The sequence below is a fragment of the Rutidosis leptorrhynchoides genome, chromosome 3, assembly GCF_046630445.1.
Source record: "Rutidosis leptorrhynchoides isolate AG116_Rl617_1_P2 chromosome 3, CSIRO_AGI_Rlap_v1, whole genome shotgun sequence".
Classification (NCBI taxonomy): Eukaryota; Viridiplantae; Streptophyta; class Magnoliopsida; order Asterales; family Asteraceae; genus Rutidosis; species Rutidosis leptorrhynchoides.
The window spans coordinates 495241259-495259605 of NC_092335.1; the positions used below are offsets into that span (position 1 = coordinate 495241259).

Genomic DNA, 18347 nt, shown 5'->3' on the forward strand with positions numbered 1-18347 from the left:
AAACACGAAACCCTCGATTGAAGGTCGAGGAGGACCAATCAGATTTCCAAAGATTCAAGGACACTCGTTTGAGTTAAAACATCACATCACCCAGCTCATTCAGAATAGCTGTCAATTTCATGGATTACCGAATGACGATCCTAATTCTCACCTTGATAAATTCATATCCCTTTCGAAATCCTACAAACAGCCAGTGATAGGACAAGATATAGTTCGGTTATACTTGTTCCCCTATTCTCTCACTCATCATACTCAAACTTGGTTTGAAGGACTGGAAAAAGATTCCATCACGTCATGGACGGAGATGGTGACTAAATTCCTAACCAAATATTTCCCTCCTTCTAAACAAACCAAACTGAAGAATGACATCATTAATTTCAAACAAAGTTATGATGAATCTCTTTACACTGCATGGGAGCGTTTCAAAACCTTGCTGAAAAAATGCCCTAATCACCAGTTAGAACGGTTAGCCCAAATATGTACCTTCTACAATGGTCTTACGGTAAATCATAGGACGACGATCAATGCAGCAGCTCAAGGGAATCTGATGAACCAAACCACAGATGAAGCATGGGAATTGCTCGAGAACATGACGATGCATCATCATGACTGGAACAGTGGTGAAACAACTTCATCATCTACCCCACTCTCTACACTTAACAATCAAACGGAGGCCATCAAATCCCTCACAGATAAGATGGAATCTCTTGCCAAGCAACTCGGAGAATTGAAGATGCAACTGCAGCAGGTTAACCAAGCTCAGGCTTGTGTTAATTGTACCAACCCGCAACCTACTAAAGACTATCAAGTTGAGTACGAAAACCCTGACAGTTCAGTCTATTACATTCAATACCCAGCTCGTCCACCAAATCCCGGATTCAATCAACCACCAAGGGTTAATCAATTTCAGTGAAGCAATCAACCTTTCCACTATCGCTATCCACCTTATCCAGCCCAACAATCTCAATTGACCTACGATCAACCACTTCCACTCACTGGTCCCCCAGTTGAGGAGAATTCCCCTACCACCCAGATTACAAAAGCAGCTAACCCCACTCTCGGAGCTGATGATCAGTTAACTCAGTTCATCCAAGGACAACAACAGTTCAATCAGAGAACTGCAACCAGACAAGATCAGACGGAGATACTAATGAGAAATCAATTGGCTCTGCTCAAAAGTTTGGAAACGCAGCTCGGACAGTTATCACAATGCCTTGAAACCCGACCGCAGGGAAGATTGCCAAGTAATACTATCCAGAATCCCCACATAGAAGAAGCAAAGCAAATGGATTCTGTAATCCCAGAGGAAGAACCACGGAGAAGGTCAACCAGGCTCAAGAACAAATCAACATATACTCAGAAGCTGACCCCTAAAACTCCAGTTCACGTACCTTATCCTGGAAGGCTACAAGAAGAATCATCCAAGCTTGATTCCTTCAAACTAGATGGAAGATTCTTGGACACTATGTCTAAAGTTCCCAATCAGAAGAGATACATCCGAAGGCTTCTATCTACAAAGCAGAGGATACCAGACTCTAACAAAATTCCACTGAGTGAAGAATGCTCTGCATTACTCAGAAACTCTCTACCACCTAAGCTAGGAGATACAGGTCGATTCGTTTTCCCGTGTTCAATCTACCAATCTGGAACCATTCATGCGCTAGCAGATTTAGGAGCAAGTATCAACCTAATCCCCTACTCTCTCTACAAGAGATTAGAGTTAGGAGATTTGTCACCAACAAAAATGACAATCCAACTTGCCAATCATACAATTCGATATCCTAAGGGCATAGTTGAGAACGTCTTGGTGAAAGTTGACAAATTCTTGTATCCTACGGATTTCGTAGTAATAAATATTAAGGAAGACCTACACACCCCAATAGTGTTAGGAAGACCTTTCATGAATACGGCTAGGACTGTCATTGATGTGTACAATCAAACCATGATCTTCAGATCACATGGGGAGAGCGTTACCTTCAAAATTGACCGACCAACCGATCTTTCTGGACAGGCAGAGATGTTTGCTATTTCCACCAGACGGAACACTTTTGATGATGAGTCATTACCACCAGCTGACGATATCGAGATTGGTGTCAAATCCCAGTCTATAGATGACCCAGAAATGGAAGAAGAGGATCCCAGCGAAGAAATAGAGGAAAAGTAGGAATCTAAAGAGGAAGAGGAAATGGAAGACGTAAAAGAAACTGCGACAACACCCGTTCCAAGCACTGAGCATCATGAAGAAATAATGAGGCTTGAAATGGCATATCACAGTTTAATCATTCGCTTCAAAAAGAAGAACGACAAGGCTGAGGTTAAGGATATAGAAATTGATCCTTTAAGTATCAAAGTGGAGAATCAGAATACTGAAGAAACCCATTCATCAGACGCATCCTCAGAGGAACCGGATACCAATGATGATGAGGAAGAGCATCACGAAGACATTCTGACTAACTCACACTCTCCAACCGAAGTAGATCAAGGGGAGCCGGACTCTTCTTCAGATTAAATTCCAGTTATATCCACACATGCAGACATGATTACCTTCATCAATGATACCGATGAATTTGAAGACATTCTCGAAGCCATCCGAAAGTCAACCATTGATTTTTCGCTACGCTTAACAGAACGAATCATGGCTATCAGAGAAGAGCACCATCTCTATCTCCGAAAAAAACACAATGATGTTGAAATCCTAGAAGAACGCATTCAAGACTTTATCAACTCTCTTCACGATCATATCTATCACGAAGAAAGGAAATGAGAGCATAATTCAGTGGTTCGCACTATTCTCAAGACAAGATTCTGTCGAGATCAGAAGATCATTTACTCTAAGGTTTATAATGCCTTAGCCGGATCTGCACTTCCGTTCTCACGAAACGAACGAGCACTACTGACTCTCATCCGGAAGCATATGGATCTTTCCACCTGCCGCCCGACTTATCACTCTGATTTGCAAATGATCGAGGATATTCACAGTCTTTTCGCTCTTCTGGATAGAGATAACTTCAAAAGCACACCAGACAGACTAGTGATTTACGTAACAATTGATCACCATGCTGATCTAATTATCAAAGAGTTACAAGACGCTGTTATGAAGGAAGCAAGACGAAACAATCCGTTCTCTCATCTTGAACCATATCGAGTCAACATTGCCATCTATGTTACGAAGCAGCTATCACGTATCTTCCACGAATCCACAGATCTTAGTTTCATATTTAAAGCTGGATGTCGGGAGATATACTCAAAGACGGTGAAATTAATACTCGGATCAGGATTATTGTTCACTTCTTTCCAGCTTCATCTCTTAACTAATCTGTGCAAAGCTACAGACTCTTACTGTGGAGATCACCGTTCCGAAGACTTCGAAATTCTAAAGATACAGTTTCTTACATTGTTTGAAGACCTCCGAAATGAGCATCCCATCAGAGAAATCATCAACACCAGCATTGTGACCATGATTGACATTCATGGGTCAACCAGCAGAGCTATGAATCATATTCTCATCGGACTTCAAGACTTAACAAGAGCAGAAACTGTGCACTACTTATCCTTCAGAAGATCTTCAAGAGAAGTACCGGACTTGTTACCACTATTGGTCCGACACTTTCTCAGGACTTATCCACCAAGACTCACATTCCCTCAAGAAGACCAAGATCACAACCATCAACGAGGAATGTTTGCTTTTTGAAGAATCACTACGGTCGAGCCAACGACCTTAAACAAAAGCGCTTTTCGGGAGGCAACCCGTGCAATAAAGTAGAGTAGAAGAATAAAGGATGACAAATGAGTCGATAAAGAAGCAAGAAAGCCAGCCGCATCTACTAGGGGTATTTCTTTCTTTTCGCTACTAGCTCAAGATTCAAACTATACCGCATCCTAGCTTATCACTAAGTGTGGGATAACACCCAATTAAAACACTAGACAAACACTCCCAAATCTTCAACTAAAACTCCTAAGTGTGGGATACACTAGGAACATTGAGGACAATGTTCGTCTAAGTGTGGGATGTTGGTATCTTTTTATGCTGTATCATGATAAACCATTACGAAGATTCCAAGTCCTTAAGCCAAATTTCAAAATTTTTACAAAAGAAACCCTTTTCGAAAAAGTATTTTTGAAAACCTAAAACATTTGTCAATAAAAGTAAGGCTTAAGTAAGGTGGAAATCTTGTTAGATTGAAATCTCTAATAGAGCATTGCATGACTAAGGCATTATCGACCTAAATTGATTATGGTGAGGCACCCCAAATAAGACCAGCATTCATCTTTAATGCTTCACTATTTTTCGTTGAGAGTGCCGATGTCTGTGCTCAGAATCAGAACTTGCTTTAGATCTACATCTCCAAGCAACAAAGTGTGGTTCGGTTGTAATCAAAATAGCTACCCATTTGTCAAACATAAGCCTTTCACACCTCCACTACTTCTACTCCACCATCACATCCATATCACCTTTACTATTTCTCAGAAAACCCAGAAAATGAGATTCCTTCCGAAAACCCAATGTTATAAACCTCTCAAGTATCATGGCAAAGGTCTTGAAAAAGTTTACCGGTAAAAAGTTTCTCGAGATGAAGTCTCCAAAAAAAAAAAAAAAAAAAAAATTTTTGATGAAGGAGCACAACTAAGTAAGAGAAATGCCGAAGAGAACTCGACCGAAAATGATTATCAAATGAAGAAAAGTTCAAAAGTGCTTCTCAAAATATTTCAGCACTCTTATCTATCCGAATAAAAGTCTGTATAAAGACTATATTACCCTTTTATCTCACCCTTCAAAAACAACTTCACTACCACTCCAAAATTCCCTCTCCATCATTGACAAATAACCCATAAGGCTGAGATTACTACCGTTCTCGCGTTAGCAGCAAGGATTTGAGTCTTTATCAAGCCTATGACGATGGGTGCAGCATGACTGTCTATGAGTGTATTCATTTTTTAGATCTATAGGGAACCCTAAATACTTGAGTGATTTGAGTGACCCGTGAAAGCTAGCCTATGTCATGTAATCTCCTCGCATGCTTGCAGAGATAATTTCAATCTTAACATAGATGACTCACCTTATCTTTCTGCTCTTATAATAAAAGCAAACCGCTTAGGCTATTAGAAAAGAAATGCCGAAAAGATTCTTTAAAATGAGAGTTTGCTTGAGGACAAGCAAAGTCTAAGTGTAGGATATTTGATATCAGCTAAAAAGTCACGTTTTCACCCCGGTATTAAGGCCCAAAAACAAGAAAGATTCGAACTTTGTCGGCAAAATACCCACTTCATCGGTTAGAATTGAAGAACAAGTAATTACGAAGGCAGTGCAAAAAGAATTAAGAGAATCGGAACTAAAACGAAGATTCTATAGCGAAAACGGTAAAAGATAAGAAATCAAGTTACGATCCAGGAAATCAAGGCTGACCATCAAGCCATACGGCCTACCATACGGCCTACCATATAGCCTGCCAGTATGGAAACGGCCTACCATATACGTGCCACCACACGAGCCACCATACGGCCTGCCTTGCATACGGCCTGCCAAAAACGGGCTGCCATACGCCCTGCCATATGCCCTGCCAGGCATATGCTGGCAAATTCCAAGTCTATTTAAAGGGTCTTTGTCATTCATTCCAACACACACTTCAATTCACTTATTTCTCTCTCTTGTACAATATTAGTCATACTCTCAAGGCCTTCGACTCCGTGCGGAAAACCTAGTACCCGGAGAAGAACACTGAAGATTGTATTAGGAGCGGTCTGGAGTCTTGAAGTTGTCACTTTTGTATTCAGAACTCGTTTAATCTACTGGTACTTCTATCCTTTATCTTATATAATGTTTTATGATATTATTGCCATGATTAGCGAGTAGTTATCTTTAGTGTATGCTATGATGTAAGCAGTTATAATGTCGAAATAATATTATGGTCTGTGTATGCTGTCGAAGTGCTTTCCGATTATGCTTTAAACTCAATCGCTTTTCCAACTATTAGAACGTAGTTATAGGCTCTATTATTGGGAAGTCGCGAACCCCGATTCAGAGTACACTATATGTGTCACCCCTTGGTAAGAGAAGTCAATCGGATACAACGTAAGATTGACCGAGGCACACCGGTTGTAGTAAGTCTATCGAGCTTTGGATTCCGACTGAGGACTATTTCGTAGTGAAACATCTGACTAGACCCCTAGTACATTGTCGGTCCTAGACCATGCTAGTGTAGTCACCAAGCATATAAACTTCGTACGTGCACGCTGAAGCATAGCAGTTGTTGTAAGTTGTACCTCTGCTAAGTAAGGCCATGGAACACGGTTAGTGTTGACCAGTACACTGCACCATAACGCTGTCTCAAGCATTGCACCCCGCTTGAGGGATTCTTAGTTAATTAAGGAACTGTTTGTTTAGACACATAAAGGATTGGACCGTTAGGATAACCGAACGTGTTCATGGAAGTCAGACTTGACTTGGACATGGTGTTCTTTATGGTTGAACTCTTTTTAAAGGCCTAACTATCTTTTACCAATCATTAACGAAAGCATTGAAACACATCACGTCTCTCGGATATGGTAAACCATGTATTCTATTATGCTTAAGAAAGTTTAGACCATTTTGGAATGTTAATACGTCACTCAACCGAGTCGCTCAATTGGATGAGCCGTCTGAACGTGTATGCCTGTAATCAGAATGCACGGGCTTCGGGGGTAAGGGAAGTTGCTGTCTATTCAGAATCTTCAAGCCTAACGCAGTACCCAGTGACATGTCTTATGACAGGGGCCTTTAGGACCAGTGTAATGAATACAAGGCCTCTGCCTATTCATGAGCCAGCATTCCATAATCTCGGCAGAATAACTGATGAAGTCATAGTATGCACTTACTTTAACCTTATCTGAATTACAAATTTTATCGCATTTACTTTATCTATCTTATTAATTAGAAAATCCCAAAATAAATATTCACTACTCCCTAACTATCTTAGGTTACAATATAGGTTCGATGTTACTGATATCTCAAAAATACGACTCTAGGTCATACTTCCCTTACTTATAAGGAATAGTAAGATTTAGGTCCCGCTAAATATAAATTTAAAACAGTACCCTCTCCCACGAGTGGCTGATCTTGGCGAGCCGCGGCCTAACGACACCGCGCAAATAAAAATCGTCCGTTTCGGCCATATCAGTAACTCATAAAATCTCAACCGCTTATCATCCACAAAAAAGTGGACAAGTTGAAAATACCAACCAAGCTTTAAAATGTATTCTAGAGAAAACTGTAGGATCAAATCCAAAGGAATGGTCCATGAAATTGGAGGATGCACTCTGACTTTTAGAACAGCCTACAAAACTCCAATTGGAACCACACCTTTTAAACTCGTTTACGGAAAAGCATGTCACCTTCCAGTAGAAATTGAGCACAAAGCATTTTGGGCTTTGAAGACGTGTAATCTTGACTACGGTTAAGTCAATTAAACGAATTAGAAGAATTGGGACATGATGCATATGAAAATTCGTTAATCTATAAGGAAAGAACGAAGAAATGGCATGATAAAAGAATCAGAAGTTCAAAAGCATTTAAGGAAGGAGACAGAGTTCTTCTTTTCAATTCAAGATTCAAGCTATTTCCTGGAAAATTGAAATCAAGATGGTCTGGACCATTCATAGTCAAAAGAGTTTTTCCGTACGGAACAGTAGAGTTAATAAATTCGAATGGGATTGAATTTAAGGTTAATGGTCACAGAGTTAAACATTACATAGATAATCCAATGGAAGTTGAACATGAAGTTAATCACAATTTCGACACCACAGCTAACTAAGTGTGGGAAGATTCGACTCTTTTAAGGATAATATGAATTTCTGTTAGAGTTAGATATTCTATTTTCGTGTAGTTTTTGAAAATGAAATCCGCATGGTCTTTCCCTAGCAGACCCTAAAGAACTAGTCTTCTCCCCCCATTTTGAATTTTTAATTTTTTTTAGGTTTTACGAGATGAAGAATTCCTTTGATTTGAACCATGGTCTACTACTACACGCTATGATTACTAAACGTAATAATAACATCTTCCCTAGTGAACTGGTATCATTCATAAGAGGCAAAATGGACGAAGTGAGGAAAGAACTCAGGAAAGATCATCACAAGATACATTTTGGTAAAGGAAAATCAAAATCTGCAACAAAAAGAAGAGCACGACACCTTGAAAGATGTCATAAATGCGGAAAATGGTCACACGAAGGTATATGTTCGAACAATCAAACATATTCAAATACCGAATTCGTTACTTTATGCAGAGAAGGACCGTTCATATGTTTAGAAGAAAAGTTATTGAAGAATCGAGGTTATGCTTATGTAGCTATGGAAAACCAAATCACACGACCCTCCTATGAGTCAACTAAAGCAGGTCTCTGAGAATTCTATCTCACAGGTATGTATGTACAGTTTTATTTTTATTTTATTGCTTTTAACCTTTTGATAATAAACGCTGAATCATTCGCTATAAAGTATTAAATTGATATTCAATAAAATTAGGTATGCGAAACCGAAATTATTGATATCATACAAAAATTTATTACATCACTGCGAAATTTACCGTTTATCCATAAGGTATAAATATCTTTAATTAATCAATCCGAAATATTTCAAAAATTCGTCAGGAGTAAAACTAGGTAAAATAGCCGAAATGACTTTACCCAAAAGAGGGGCGTATATTTTTGATAATATTTGATTGATTAAAGTGGGATAAAAGACCAAAAGATTTTTAATTTTAATTTTTACCTTATTTTTAATTAATATTAAATTATTATTGTAAATTTTTAAAACCAATATATTTAAGTTTTTGAATATTTTAAAAATTATTATTTTTAATATAAGTTTGTAAAACTAATATATTTAAATATTAATGATATTTGTATGAATTTTTAATTTTATGCATTTTAACTTTAAGTTTGGTGTGAATTTAAAAACAAAAATGTACTTTATTTCATTAAGTTAAAAATATGATTTTTAAAATTCGTCGTGAGTTGAAGATTAGGTCGTTGAACCGAAATTGCTTTACCCGAGGGCGGGACGAGAAATTTTATTATCATTATTTTTAATCTTATTGAATTAAAGTATGCCAAAAACATTAAAAAAAAAACCCAAAATCTTTGCTTTTAAAACAATCGCTTTAAAATGACAAATTTTAAAATTTTGTCGAGGGACGGACTAGGTTAACGTACCGAAACAACCTCCTCCTAAATAAAAAGGAAAATAAAATTTTAAATTACTCACTTAATTGTTTTATCAATAAAGGTTTTATAAAAAATAAAAAAAATAAAAAAAAAAAAAAATATCCGCACACGCGGAGATGCAAAGGGTCCCACTACCGCACTCGCGGAGTTTGAAAAACCCAGAAAAGATAAACTGGTCGAACAGACCAGTCTTCACACACCCACAACACAATTTTCTGCGAAAAAATACCCAAAAACACTCTCAAAATCACGATTTTTCACCGTTAATCATCAATTTTTTTTGTTAAAATCATGATGAGGAGATTCTTCCCAAGAAGTTACTCAAGGAAATCGGTAATTTCTACATCTAAACACTCTTTAATCCGAATTTTTAGTGTTCTTGAGCAAAAATATACCTAATTTGATTTTGATGATTTCTAGTTTGATTGTGCTTAAATTGATTGTATATTATGCTTGTATAATCTAGATTGATGCTATTTAACATGATTAGAAGCCTTAAACTTCAAATTTTGAGTAATCTAGGGTTTGTGTTCTTGCGCAAAATTAGGGCTTTTTATTATAAACAGGTTATGGCCGAATTTTGTTGTTGGTTTATGCTAAATTAAGTAGTGTAACATGTTTAGGTTGCTAAATGATCAAAACTTTGATCCTAAACATGATTTTTGAGTATTAAAGTAGACTTTTTGAGTCAAAAATGTATGAACTCGATTTAATTGATATGAATTCCATGTGGAACTTGTTTAATTGCTATAATGATTATTTTTGACATGTTTTAGAAGATAAATGCTAAGGAACATTGTATACATTTTCATATATATTTATTTATAAAAGTGTAGAATTGTTAATATTATGAAAATGCGTATAAAGTTTAATATAGATTAAACATGTCATTATGATTGTTTTGATTAATGATTTTGCTAACACTAATGCATATTTGGATGCACAAAAATTATGTTTAATGTGTTTTGCAGACTGAAAGGGGTGAATCTTCATCCCAAGCTCGCAATGCTCCTCCTAATGCAGATGAGCATGAGATTAACGACCAATACAGACAAAATATACCTCATCAAGTCATTTCATTTTCAAATATCACTGAGGCAAATTTACACCCAAACTTGAGGTTTGACAGATTTTGGATAGACTATCCAAAATATCAGAGGAACTTACACACCCTTTAGTCTAATGATGTTGAAGTACCCAGGGTAATAGATTGGGAACCGTTAAAAACAGTGGGATTGGCCGATCCAATTAGAGAATTACTTACACAAAGGTATGGTAATTCTACTTTTAATGATTGGGAACGTTTGTTCAATATACGTAGGCCTGTATATAGAGAATGGTGTGTGGAATTATTATGTAGTATTGAAATAAATGATCGGGTAGCTACCTTATCCGATCGGAGCTTTATTATATTTTTATTAGGAGGTGAGATGCGCCATATGTCTCTACTAGATATGGCTCAGGCTTTACATATATATACGCCTAAGGAACTAGCATCTACTGATTGTCAAAGGTTGATAGTTAATGGTAGGAGGGTTGATGAAAATTTTGATATGAATGGAATATGGAGTAGAATGACTAGCCATAACCGATTTCTGGGGGATCTTACTCTTATATTGATATTGATAGAGCTGAGTTAAGAGTGATCCACAGGTTTTTAGCAAACTCGATTACACAGCGAGGTAGGAACAAAGAAAAGGTAAATGAACAAGATTTATTTTACCACATGTGTATTCGAGACCTACAGAGCGCTGTAAGTATACCTTATTATGTGGGTTATTATTTATCGGTTATGGTTAGGGGTATGCGGCCTAATAGTATAATAGGAGGTGGTATCTTTATTACTTTAATTACTGAGTATCTCGGTGTGGATAGAAGTCGGGGGGGATTATTAATGGCAGAACCAGAACCCCGTGATAGAATAGATTTACGTGTGTATCATGGTGCTAAAGTTTTAAAGAAACGACATAACGCTGCAGCACCATATGATGGCAATCATCCACAGGTCGAAAGAGATCAGCAGCAAGGTAATGCGGGAGGGGGGGAATCAGATGACAGAAATGCAAATTTTTATGGCTCAACATGAGTATGAAATGGCTAGACAACGATTATTTCAAGATTAGCAGTATCATCAAAGCCAAATCATAAGTCATTGTGGATACATAAATACAAACTACATTCCTACTCCAATGCCCGTATTTCCTCCCTGGACTATACAGACCCGACCACCATACCCTACATATGACCCAGCTCAAGCATTCTACAGCACTTACGGCTATGAATGGAATCCCTACTGGAACCATCCTCATCAACCCTAATTTTCTTTTATGCCTATATTTATTTATTTGGTAATTTGTAATTGTATACTTTTAATACTTCTTTTGATACTATAATAGTTTTTATAATTTTCTAACTTTTATTATTAGATTTTAATAATTTTTAAATGTGGGGTGATATACCCAACTTCAAAAATATGTATATATATGTTTGTAGTTTATCTCAAGTACAAAACAGGGTAAAACAGTGCATTTTCAAAGACTGGCATTAAGTTCAGCAAAAGCAACTAATTTTGACGACAAGATGCAAAATATATGTGAAATAACAACAGACGGAATGAACAAATGAAGTGCACCATTTATCATTCAAAACAAACGCCAATATATTTAGAAACTTTGGTAAAATTTTAATTGTTTTTCTACGCTAATTACCCTCAATAATTTAAATTGTTACTGATTTGTTGCAAATGAGGGCATTGCAAGATCTTAAGTGTGGGAAGGGGTTAAATTCTTTCGGATTTTTAAAAATTTTAATTTAAACACTTAGTTACCATTAAAAATACTAGTAAAGCAGTAGTTGTATTAGAATCTAGTGCTCTCTGATAATAAAGAACAGCCATAGTCTTATATACTGACTACCCACTTCTAGTAAAAATTTTAAAAAATTTCAACTAAATGAATTCAAAATAATGTTTATACATATTTATGAACGATAAAACTAGATATTAACACCGAAATTGTAGTTACCTCGTAAAGGACATAAATTGAGAAACAACCCAAAACGCTTGAATTCATTTAAAAATGGAATAGAGGAAAATAAAAAGGCAAAGAAAGGAAAATAAAAGCCAAGTGTGGAAAAAATTTACCAAATTATTCAAATTACATATATCACATATTTTTGTACAAATAATGGAAGATACTTTTGTTTTGAACGATTTAATCAGTTTTACCCCATTTTTTATAATATATTTGAAAGAAATGTGCCACTTGATTTAAAAGGAAGTAAAGTCTTTCGAGAAAAAGACACGCGCTTCTTGATTTAGGTCAGGAAGTTGTCGTCCAGACCAGTTGTAGAGTTTACGAAAAACCTTGAAAAGTTTTCTCGAAAATCAGCTGGAAATCCACGGACCTCAGCATCAAACTGGGTCGCCAAGTGGTCAGACTTATCCTAACCATGAGAGGATCTGTCTCATACAATGGGAGGCACCGTGCAAATTAGCTTATAAGACTAATGAATCAGATCCCCAGAAACAATAATCTCCTTAAAGATCAAAAAAAAAATCAGCATTTAAGCCTGATATTACTCAATCCTTGAGATTGACCTTAAAGATTTAGAATTCAAACTCATGAAATTCGATGATATCTAAACTCGAGCTTGAACGAGAAAATATTTTGATCAAAATTACAAACCGATTTGTTTTCTGAAAACCCTATTTTCAATGCGTTCATTACCATTGAACGTAAAATCCTAAGAATTCGCCAGAATTCATTAGGTCACCTGAACCAAATCGAGTGTCAACTGTAAGAACGGTGGTTGCATAGCATGGTCGAAAAACTTTAGGGTGATATTTACTATTGCTCCTACAAAGGATAGTAATTGCATCCGACACGATATAGACCATAATCAAAAGCATGTCACGGGACATTGCCTCAACAGTTGTTTGTTCAATGCTTCCCTTTACAATCGGACGGTAGTTTACCGAAAGGTAATATACGGAGCAAGTATACTGGACATGTTGCTTTCCTAATACAAGGTTAGCAAGTGGGTGACAGAAAACTGCAAGTTTTAAGCTAAAATTTTCAAATCTGAAACCCACAAAACCCACAAAAACATTTTTCAAACACCGGTGAAGGGTTATTCCGAAAAACTTATCTAGGGTAAAAGCTAGATTGATTTTTTAAAAGATCAAATGTTTTCATAAAGATCCAATTTCCTAACGGATCTAAATTTTTATAGTCATGTGGGATTGTAAACCACAACGTTACTATCATTGTTCATACTGTCGTATCGAAATCACTGATGTACAAAGTGTGAAGAATAAAGAAGTAATTCATGTAAGTTTTTATTCAAGTTATATATTGCTTGAGGACAAGCAACGCTCAAGTGTGGGAATATTTGATAATGCTAACAACGAACATATATTTCATAGCATTATCCTTCAAGAAAGATAAGCTTTTGGTTGCATTTGTTCTATTTACAAGTGATATTCGTTTAAATATTAAAAGGTGAAGACAAAAGACAGATTCGACGAATTGAAGACGCAAATGACCAAAAAGCTAAAAAGTACAAAGTACAATCTAAGTGGTTCAAATTATTGATGAGAAACGTCTAAAAATGATAAGAGTACAAGCCGTGAAACACAAAGTACAAGATATTAAATCGTACGAAAAGGCGTTCAAAAATCTGGAACCGAGACATGAACCAACTTTCAGCGCGTGACGCAACGGACCAAAAATTACAAGTCAACTATGCACAAGAATATAATATAATATATAATTAATTATATATATTATTATATATTATATTTATAAGCAGCCCACGTTTAACTCAAAGAGATGAGCTGGAATCCAAAGCTCAGCGACTGCGGAGCTATGAAGCAGAAAAATACCGCACTCGCGGAGATGTACAGTTCAACGTGGGCCTATAAAAGGCAACGAATTCTGCTCGATCAAACACACATTTTTCTTTTCCTTTCTCATATCATATACGATATATATATATATATATATATATATATATATATATATATATATATATATATATATATATATATTTATAATTATATTTTTAATTTTAAATTAAGATTAATAATAATAAGGTTATGTTGGCGAATGTTTTAAGTTTGTAAGTCAAAAATTCTGTCTGTGTAACACTACGCTATTAATAATCATTGTAAGTTATGTTCAACCTTTTTAAATTAATGTCTCGTAGCTAAGTTATTATTATGCTTATTTAAGCCGAAGTAATCATGACGTTGGATTAAATATTAAGATTGGGTAATTGGGTTTTGTACCATAATTGGGGTTTGGACAAAAGACCGACACTTATAGAAATTGGACTATGGGCTATTAATGGGCTTTATATTTGTATAACTGAATGATAGTTCACTAATTTAATATAGAGATTTACAATTTGACGTATCTATAAATAACCATATACACTCGATCGGACACGATGGGCGGGACATTTATAAATACCAATAAATGTTCATTTTACCGGACACGGGAATGGATTAATAGTCAATGGACTCATTAAAACAGGGGTAGATTACATACAAGGACACTTGGTGTAATTGTTAATAAAGTATTAAAACCTTATTACAGTTTAAGTCCCCAATTTGTTGGAATATTTGACTTCGGGTATAAGGATAATTTGACGAGAACACTCGCACTTTATATTTATGACTGATGGACTGTTATGGACAAAAACCGTATGGACATATTGAACAATCCAGGACAAATGACAATTAACCCATGGTAATAAATTAAAATCAACACGTCAAACATCATGATTACGGAAGTTTAAATAAGCATAATTCCTTTATTTTATATCTCATCGTACTTTTAATTATCACAATTTTATTTATCGTCATTTTATTTATCGCACTTTTTAATTATCGCAATTTTATTATCGTCATTTACTTTACGCTTTAAATTAAGTTATATTTATTTTTAATTTTTTACATTAGGTTTTAATTGTGACTTAAGACATAAAATCGACAAACCGGTCACTAAACGGTAAAAACCCCCCTTTTTATAATAATAATACTACTTATATATATATATATATATATATATATATATATATATATATATATATATATATATATATATATATATACAAATATAGTTTAAAAATATAGCGTTAAACTTGGCTAGCTCCCTGCGGAACGAACCGGACTTACTAAAAACTACACTACTTTATGATTAGGTACACTGCCTATAGTGTTGTAGCAAGGTTTAGGTATATCGATTCAATAAATAAATAAATAACTTGTGTAAAAATGTAGCGTATTTAATAGTATTTCGTAATAAAAATATAACTATTTCGTATACACCTCGCATAACATCAAGTATTACCTACCCGTTAAAAATTTCACAAATAATATTTTGTACAAAAGAATTTTTATTACAGTCTTTATGAAAATATATGTATGTATATTTTCTTCAGATGTAATACAGATTTAATGAGTTAATGTTAAATTAAACTCATTTGATTTATTGATGGACTATAAATGAATATGCCTAAAACTTTAGAAATTACGTAATCTTCGCGAATTATAACTTCAAAGTTAATGAAATTATGAATCAATACTTCATTATTCATTTTTATTGACATTTCTCGGTGAAGGATGTTGGTGCAGTGGAATTCTTGTGAACTTCGCAATGCATGAATGATGTTTTCTGGAAAGTTTCGAGTACATCGAAAATGAAAGTGTAAAATCAAACATGTAATTGAGTAATACACTTGGTTTATTAGGAGATGGAATTCGTTGGGTTGAAACCGAGATTGTAGTTAACGATGGTTAAATTGTTAACGAAGGATGTCTATCATAGCCTATTAGTAATATGAATTAATAGAGTAGTATTTACCCTTTAAAATTCACACGTAATAGCTTAGTACAAAAAGATATATATTATGGTTTCCGAAATTCATATATATATAATGTATAAATTCTTTGGAAATAATGAGTTAATACTCCATAACTTGTTATTACAATATACCCATTGGTGATTGTGGTGTCGTTATCATCGGTGGTTATGGATCTTGTGGAGTTCGTGGTGCTGCAGATGTTGCTGGTGATATTGACTGTGCTGCTGGTGATGCTTGTATACAAGTCTAACTTGTAAATCACTCACCATTCCTGTCAGGGTTTCCTTTCATCATTTTTATCCACCCACTCATCGGATTTACGGTTAGAACTAGAATAAATAATCTCTAAAACTTTTAGAAACTACATATTCTCTACGGAATATTTCTGCAGTGAAGTGATGAATCAATACTTTATCGTTTATTGTTGTTGGTACTCCTTGATATCTATGGTGCTTATGATGTTGATGCTCGAGGTACAGATTGTGATGTTGAGGCTTGTGATGCGGATGTTGTTGGTGGTGGTAATGGTGCAGTTGGTGCTGATGCTGGTGGTGCTATTGGTACTTGTAAATTTTACATCATATTCTCCAAAGCCACAACTCGAGCACGAAGCTCGTTGACTTCTTCCATTACTCTGGGATGATTGGCGGTTGGAACGAGGGGATGAATAAAATTTTGAATTCTCGATATTATATAATCGTTGCAAGATATTCTGGATATGAGAGTGAAAATGGTGTTTCGGACTGGTTTGCCGGTAAGTGCTTCAGGTTCTTCGCCAAGAGGTGAGTTTGGTTGGTGGAAAGGATCGTCTTTCTGACAACCCAAAAATTTTTGACCAATTTTAAACTTTAATCTTTATATATTTCTGACATGATAAGCAAAGTTTGTAAGTTGAATCTCAAGAATTTTAAACTGTTTTCATACATTCATTTAACCTCGACCAAATTCCAAAGATTCACGAACCATTATAGGAACGGATATGATTATATATGTATATATGTATATATGTATATATGTATATATGTATATATTATAACTTGAAAACGTTAGCAAGTATTAAACGTATAATACTTTACATGAACGTATTTGTTTCAATATGTTTATCGATGGAATTAGAAGATTTAATCAAATGATTAATTTATCTGGTACGGTGTATGATTAAGAGTCTCTGTTGAGAGGTCCACTTTTGATTTAGCAAACCTTTCCTTTTTAACGGTATTCGGAAAAATTGGTAAAGTGATTTATTAAAAAGAACAAAAGTGTCAATTAACGGGAATTAGACAAGGGTTAGTGGAGATTTCCGTCGGATTTTCAATTTATGCTTTACAATAATTGTCTCGTGACTTTTAATAAGATAAAACCATCTGTCATGTTAAGATGATTTTTTTTATATCTACGTACATTTATCCATTTGATCTAATCCTACAACCCATGAATAAACTGTAAGTTAATAACTTGAACCTGTTATGATTTATTTATTATTTTACTCTCTTAAGTAAAAACGTTTTTTCGACATAATAGAACTAGTTTATTAATATATATGTTTAAATAACGTAGGTTGGAATATTAGTTGTTAGATATATGAATAACTTGCAACGTACATTAAAACGTGTTCATTAAATATATATGTTTTTTTTAAATTAGTTTAGTACACGATAGTAACATTCGTTTAGTGATGCGATTGATATTTAAAAAGTTAATACACAAATGAATTGTATTTAATTAAGTTTTTAAATGAAAACGTTATGAGTTATAATATTTTTCTAAACGATTTTTAAAAACGAACTTTGAAAAATAATTGGTTTTGAAAGACTAAATATTGTATCATTAGATAAATATTTCAAACATATATTATGTACAAATTTACAATTCTAAATAAAAATATATATATTTTAATTTAGTCATAAAGCGTCCCAATTTAAAATAATATATTTTGGTAAACAACGAGTCACTGATTTATAGAAGCAAATGACCACGACGCTCAAATTGTATAAGATACATTTTCATAAAGTAATTTGTTGATAAATAAGTCAAATTATTATTAAAGGTACACGTTGCATAACGTAAAAGACTAATTTTCTAAACGTACGAAAGTGCGATCGAAAAACCGAAAGTGGTACATGAGTCGAGTGACAACGTACGAGTCATTTGAACAAAAATTACATTTTTACTACGCACGTAAATATAATATAATATATAATTAATTGTATGAATTAAATAATAATTTATATATTATAATAGTAAAGAGTGTCGGTGGCATTTTGCAATCAAAATGTGCTG

The 18347-nt window shown here is 34.7% G+C and overlaps 1 non-coding gene across 1 annotated transcript; it reads right to left on the reverse strand.

Moving 5' to 3' along the window:
* Window positions 1-352: 352 nt before the first annotated feature.
* Window positions 353-459, reverse strand: LOC139903762 (small nucleolar RNA R71). The gene has a single exon (XR_011778556.1). It is a non-coding gene; the product is annotated as a small nucleolar RNA R71 (small nucleolar RNA).
* Between the last annotated feature and the right edge of the window lie 17888 nt (window positions 460-18347).